The following is a 7,484-nucleotide window of genomic DNA, read 5'->3' on the forward strand; positions in this document are numbered from 1 at the left end:
TCCCTGCCACTACACATCCGACAGTCTGATTCCATAACAACATTCAAAACCCAACTCAAAACCCACCTGTTCAAACTGGCATTTTCTTTATAATCTGTACCCTGTGTCCTTTTGTAGTCAATTTCCTGTTGTTTGTCTTGTCTTACCCCGGCTGATACTTCACTAAATCCACTGTTTTAATTTGTAAGGTAACATTGTAAAAAATGTGTAAATGTTAATTGTAAATTTGTAACCCTGTAAGGTGTCCTTGGGTGTTATGAAAGGCGCCCCCCAAAATAAATGTATTATTATTATTATTATTATTAAATCCTGGCTGAGCCAAAATGTCCTCAACCTCAACGAGAGCAAGACCAAGGTCATCTTTTTTGGACCCCAACCTCCAGCCTCCCAGGTTGATATTCTGGGCTCCCTCAATAAAAACATCCTCCCCTCTGTCATGAAACTTGGAGTGACCTTCAATAGTGCTTTTACATTTGATAAGCAGGTCAGCACCGTAGTCAAGACCTGCTTTTTTAAACTACGACTATTGGCCAAGACCAAGTCGTTTTTATCTTTTAAAGACCTAGAAAGGGTTATTAACGCCTTTCTAACCAAAAGGCTGGATTATTGCAACGCTCTATGCGTGGGTATGGACCAGGCGTCAATTAGACGCCTGCAGCTAGTGCAGAACGCAGCTAGTGCAGAACGCAGCTGTGCGTCTTCTCACTGGCCACAAAAAGCGTCACCACATCACCCCAATTCTGCCTCATTGCACTGGCTTCCAATTAGGTTCGGAATTGATTTTAAACTCCTTTTATAAATGGGCTGGCTCCTGCCTATATAGCTGAACTCCTCCATCGCTACACCCCAGCCAGAGCTTTAAGGTCTGCTGACCAGCTGTTGCTGGTAGTGCCCAAGACCAGGCTCAAAACCAGAGGGCACCGAGCTTTCGCAGCAGCGGGCCCTAGGCTCTGGAACACTCTGCCCCTCCATGTGAGGTCGGCCCAGACCCTAGGGGTTTTTAAATCCTCACTAAAGACACACTTCTTCTCCCTGGCCTTCTAGTCAGAGTGGAGCACGACTCATGACATTTCCCTGTGTTTGATTTTATATTTGCTGTTGTAATTTATTGTCTTCTGTTTGCGATTGTAGTAATGTGTTATTTATTATTTGCATGTACAGCACTTTGGCTCGACCAAAAATCGTTTTTAAAATGTGCTATATAAATAAAACCTGATTTGATTTGATAACCAAAGAATTGGACCAATTGCTCTTTTAATAGCATATCCTCTTTTTTTCATTGTCCTTGTTCAATGAAGACATATAATAATAATCATTTTTTGAGACAATCAGGATTTTCTTTCTCGATATTGATCTGTTTGCCTCTAGCTGGAGACTCTTGTGTCCTTGAGGGAAATGATAGCAGGCTGTAATAAATTGGCTTCACAGCAGCCAGGTTCACCTGAACCCCCATCAGCCTCAGAGCCTCATCGGCAACAACTGCTGAACAAAAGGAGCTCTGTTTAGGGACAAACTCAGGAGAAATGTACCAACAGGAAGCCAAGAGCTGACTCACTATTGCGCCTTAATCCAGTCTTTTTCGGTTTTTAATCCAGTTTTAATTGTGAGTTTTGGACAGCATTCCTCTTGTTTTGGAGGGAATGATGAGATAGCTTCAGTCCCTCAAAGGAGGAATCCTGGAGTGTTTTGGGCAGACGTGCAGTGAGATGATGCAAAGTCGAGATAAGCTGCTCTTTATTTTCCGCTGCCAGGATATTACGAAACACATCTTGGATCTTTATAAAAAAGACATTTACTGGATAACTGGATGCTTGCAAGAAGCTCCGCAAAAACCTTTATTTTAAGGCATGAATCGTTGTTAGAGTTGACTTTGTCTTATCAGTGCCATCATCTGACAGGACATTATCTTTAACTGATATCAGGTAACTGCTTTAAGTTTCTCTTACCTGTTTTTGGCAGGAAGAAATGATAGTATGCTTGTTTTTGTTCAAGCCTTAACGTGTTTAACTTAATTCCCTGGTTTTGGATTTCACAGATGGGGTTTTTCATACCATGCGAGTGATCAGAATGTGGAAGTGTTGTTGCAGATTTTGACTGTGTGTGCTATATTTTCTGACTTGAAGTAAAGCTGTATCCTAACAGAGGAGGCCCACAGTGACTGTACTGCCATTCTGGTTAGAACTGGATCAAACAAGGCTGTTTTGTGACCACTTGACCAGATATCCTCTTTCATCCTTTTCCTGTAATCAAGGGGTGAGTACAGCGGATAGGGAGAAACTATCGCAGAGTTATTTTCTTCTATCCACTCCTCCCAACTGTGTTTTCAAATAGGAAGCAGAAGTGATGATATAATGAAGAAGGAAAAGTGCTTAGGTGGCTGTATTTCTCAAGTAGCCTGGTTGTGGTTTCAGTGTACTGGAGTGTAATCTGCTAAACCCTAGAGTCTTATGGTTTTAGAGTTTCTTGGTTTTCTGTAGCCTAACCACTTCCATTTGACTGAGAGTTTTCCACGTGAAGTTGTTGAGTATCCCTAGTCATTCTGATACCTATTCTGTGTGGTTTTAAAGGGCTTTTATTTAAAGCGTTTTTATATCATTCTGTAGCTTCCCTGTAGTGTTTCTTATGTATTCAAATCTAAAACATTAAATTCTTGGTTTAAGTACGTATGTTTCGTTGTAAAACTGATGATCTCCCAAGCCCTTCTAAAATAAGTTTTTCCTCTGTGATCTGACCTCAGTTTTTGCATGATGAGCGTGCAAATATCATCTCCATAGTCAGTGCAGTTACTAACATGGCCCTACAAAAATGGCATTTAGATCACATCAAAAAACGAATAAATAAATATTATCTTTCACCATTTGTCACCATGCTGCTTTGAAAGAGCTTTGGACGATGTCTTTGTTAGTATCCGAAAGTCACACAAATATCTACTAATATCTAGGAAGCCGAAAACCCAACTCTTGTGTTCTGCGGGATCAAATAACTGTTTTTATCAGAGGAGTTTGGTAGCGGAACAGAAAGCATATCAAAATATCCAAATGAGTTGCTCAGCTAGTGTTAGCCTTCACTGACAAAAACTGATACATTGACTTAAATGAAATGTATTATTTCAACAAATGTCACATAACCGTATTAGGTTGGTTGAAAACAATAATATTAAGTTTAATATTTTTGAATTAAACTTAATATTATTGCTTTCAACTAACTCATTCAGTTATGTGAAATCTGCTTACCCAATACATTGAATTAAAGTCAACATTTCCGTTTCTCCAGTATTTACATTATTCTTTACTGCATTAATATGCTTATGTGTTAACCTTGGAAGGATGTATAATTATTACCCAACAAGAAGACACTGTAACAACTTAATTGAGCCGTGAAGATGTTTGTGCACAGCTGCAGATGAGGAGCTCCATGTTGAAACAGGACTTGTATAAACACGTCTGCTGTGTCAGGGTCTGTAGTCCTTCAGCTAGCTCTGCAGCCTCTGAGCCGCAGTCTGTGTACTCACATGCAGGATAAGCAGCATATCCACGAAACACTTTGCACTTCAAATATAATGATGTCACAGCTTTCTACCATCAGTGTGGTAACCTCCACAGTTTGGATGAAGGATTTAATGATTTGCCTTAAACCAGAACATAGGAAGATCTGTTTGTGATTCTGTGAAAACGTTTAAATTGCATGCATGATGTTTTGCTAAAGGCTATACAGCATAAGCGGTTCTAGGGGGGCGGCACTGGTGGCCAGTGCCCCTGTAACAACAAGCTTAACCCCCCTGTGGCGCCCCTCCAAAAGAAGAGTTTATAGTGACAATACAATTTGAAGCAGCGTTGTGCTGACCCCACCAATGATAGTATTTTATATCTTATGTGTGTGCTCTGACTTTAAAAAAAACAAAAAACGTTAAAATGTTCAACACTGTCTTTGTCTCTTTTGTCCCACATTAAATGTGCCCTTCTCATAAAAAAAAGATCTTAAACTTTAATTATGAGGAAAGTTACTGAATGATTTCTTGTCGACTTATCGATTATTCAACATATTGTTTTAGCTTTAGCTCGAGCAGCTTTATTTGCTGAGGTTTACCCCAACACATTTAAAGGTTTTAAATTGACACGTCACAAACCTATTCCCTTGTTTTCTCTTTTTCTTTTCAGATAAACCATCATGATTCCTATCACAGAGCTCCGGTATTTTGCCGACACGCAGCCTGCGTACCGTATCCTGAAGCCATGGTGGGACGTCTTCACCGACTACCTCTCGGTTGTCATGCTGATGATCGCGGTGTTCGGCGGCACGCTGCAGGTCACTCAGGACAAGATGATCTGCCTGCCCTGCAAGTGGGTGGTGAACAAGTCCTGCGAGACCATGCCGGTCCCCAACGTGAGCGCCGCCTACCCACCGGAACCGAAGGGCATTCAGTATGACCTGGACCGGCATCAGTACAACTACGTTGACGCCGTCTGCTACGAGAACAAACTGCACTGGTTTGCCAAATATTTCCCCTACCTGGTGCTCCTCCACACCCTCATCTTCCTCGCCTGCAGCAACTTCTGGTTCAAGTTCCCCCGCACAAGCTCCAAACTGGAGCACTTTGTCTCCATCCTCCTCAAGTGCTTCGACTCGCCGTGGACCACAAGGGCTTTGTCCGAGACCGTTGTTGAGGAGAGTGACTCAAAGCCTCATGGGAAAATGAACGGCTCCAATGATAAGAAGGCCTCCTGCGTAAGCGAGGATGTTGAGGCCAGCGTTCCCATGCTCCAACGAACAAAGTCCAGGATTGAACAGGGGATTGTGGATCGCTCCGAAACTGGGGTTTTGGATAAAAAAGAAGGGGAGCAGGCAAAGGCTCTTTTTGAGAAGGTCAAGAAGTTCAGGATCCATGTAGAGGAGGGGGATATCGTGTACCGCCTTTACATACGGCAGACCATCATCAAAGTAATCAAGTTTATACTGATAATTAGCTACACGGCTTACTATGTGCGCTACATCAGGTTCAGTGTGGTGTGCACTGTGAACATCCAGAAGCTAACAGGCTACAGCACCTTCTATTGTGCTCACCCGTTAGCCACTCTTTTCAAGATTTTGGCGTGTTTCTACATCAGCCTGGTGGTGGTTTACGGTCTGATCTGCATGTACACTCTCTGCTGGATGCTCAGCCGCTCCCTCAAGCGATACTCCTTTGAATCGATCCGCGAGGAGAGCAGCTACAGAGACATCCCCGACCTGAAGAACGACTTTGCCTTCATGCTGCACATGATAGATCAGTACGACCCTCTCTACTCCAAGCGCTTCGCCGTGTTCCTGTCCGAGGTGAGCGAGAACAAACTGAGGCAGCTGAACCTAAACAATGAGTGGACGCTGGAGAAACTAAGGCAGCGCATCACCAAGAACTCGCAGGAGAAGCTGGAGCTGCACCTCTTCATGCTCAGCGGGATCCCAGACACTGTTTTTGATCTGATCGAGCTGGAAGTGTTAAAGCTGGAGCTCATCCCTGATGTCACCATCCCACCAATCATAGCCCAGCTCTCCAACCTCAGGGAGATGTGGCTCTATCACACGCCGGCTAAGATTGAGGCTCCAGCTCTTGCTTTCCTGCGAGAGAACCTCAAGTCCCTTCACATTAAGTTCACAGACATCAAGGAGATCCCCCTGTGGATCTACAGCCTGAAGAACCTGAACGAGCTGCACCTCACCGGGAACCTTAGCGCGGATAACAATCGCTACATCATCATCGATGGGCTACGGGAGCTCAAAAGGCTCAAAGTGCTGCGTCTGAAAAGCAACCTGACCAAGCTGCCGCAGGTGGTGACGGATGTGGGCGTGCACCTGCAGAAGCTCTCCGTCAACAATGAGGGCACCAAGCTGATGGTGCTCAACAGCCTGAAGAAAATGGTGAACCTGACGGAGCTGGAGCTGGTCCGCTGCGACCTGGAACGCATCCCACACTCCATCTTCAGTTTGCACAACCTGCAGGAGATCGACCTGAAGGACAACAACCTGAAGACCATCGAGGAGATCATCAGCTTCCAGCACCTGCACCGCCTAGTGTGCCTGAAGCTGTGGTACAACCAGATCGCTTACATCCCCATCCAGATCGGCACGCTCACCAACATGGAGCGGCTGTATCTGAACAGGAACAAGATCGAGAAAATCCCCAGCCAGCTGTTTTTCTGCCGCAAGCTGCGCTTCCTGGACCTGAGTCACAACAATCTGACCAGCATCCACGCTGATGTGGGCTTCCTGCTGAACCTGCAGTACTTCGCTGTCACAGCAAACAGGGTGAGAGGGAAATCACTTCCTTATGTTTTGTCCGTTTATCATTTTAGTAAAACATTATTCTCCTTTTCTATGTTTTTGGTTTACCCCAACTTGGTTTGTCATGTGCAAAATAGCTACTGTGCAGTTTTGGCTATGAAAGTCCCAGGCTCCTCCAACAATGCAGCAACATACAATAAGCTCAAGACATATAAAGTGCAATAAAATAATGCTGCAAGTTAGTTTCAGGAATAACAAAAATATATACATATAAAATCAAATAAGTTAAAACAGTGTTAAATCAAATTCTGTAAAGTAGAGTAAATGCTGTAATTATATATACCGGTAAATGTGAGGATGTGGAATAAACAGATGTACAGGTGAACAGTGTGTTGTATAGGGAGTGGTTGCACCTTAGTGTGCTTGTTTTACTTTCATGTGTAATAAGAATAACTCCAGATAAAAGGCTTTCTGTATACTTTCTAGCTTTAAGTGTCAATAAGTCTGAGTGAAGGTTTATTTAATGCTCATTTCAATAACAGCAGAGGCTTCCCAAAGTGATGTACAGTGGTAAAAGAACAAAAGAGTATATAGGAATTCATAAATAAAGTAAAAATATAAATACATCAGATCAATATAATAATGTTTCCAAATAAAGCAAACATGGAGTCAAAATTCAGGTTGAAGCAAACCCTAAAGTGTAAAGGTCTTATAATGACATTGAATAAAAGAAGGACTTAATCATTGACATGTTTTACAGCAGTCAATTTATGCTAAACACCATTTTAAATAAATGTCCTCTAGTCTTGAATGAAGCACAGGTTGTTCCTGCAGGGCCTTTTTTCTTCAGGCTAGTAAATAGAACTAAATACATTGATGGCATAGTTCAACACTTTTAGATATTTTTGAATTATGTCTGTGTTGGGTGAAGATGAATATTTCAAAATGGGTTTATTTATTTAAATTATTTTTTGATGTTGTATACAACAACACGAAAACAAGAGACATAAAAACAAGCCTGCTTCATGGCAACCATAGTAGGAAAACATGATGGAAAAAAACACATTACACAGTCTGGAGAACTGCATCTATATATCCTCTTAATCAGTGGTTCCCAGCCTGGGGGCCCCCTAAGATCGCAGGGGGGGCGCCAAGCCTCAGATGATTTGAGGCCAAATATCATATTTTTTTTTTTTTTTTTACATCTAATTGTAAGGCAATACATG

At 42.5% G+C, this 7,484-nt stretch overlaps 1 pseudogene; it reads left to right on the forward strand.

Moving 5' to 3' along the window:
• The first annotated feature begins 1,900 nt into the window (after window positions 1-1,900).
• LOC104959266 (volume-regulated anion channel subunit LRRC8A pseudogene) lies at window positions 1,901-6,527 on the forward strand (annotated as a pseudogene).
• The last annotated feature ends 957 nt before the right edge of the window (window positions 6,528-7,484 follow it).

This window comes from Notothenia coriiceps, unplaced genomic scaffold (assembly GCF_000735185.1).
Source record: "Notothenia coriiceps isolate Sejong01 unplaced genomic scaffold, NC01 NC01_scaffold00030173, whole genome shotgun sequence".
Taxonomy (NCBI): domain Eukaryota; kingdom Metazoa; phylum Chordata; class Actinopteri; order Perciformes; family Nototheniidae; genus Notothenia; species Notothenia coriiceps.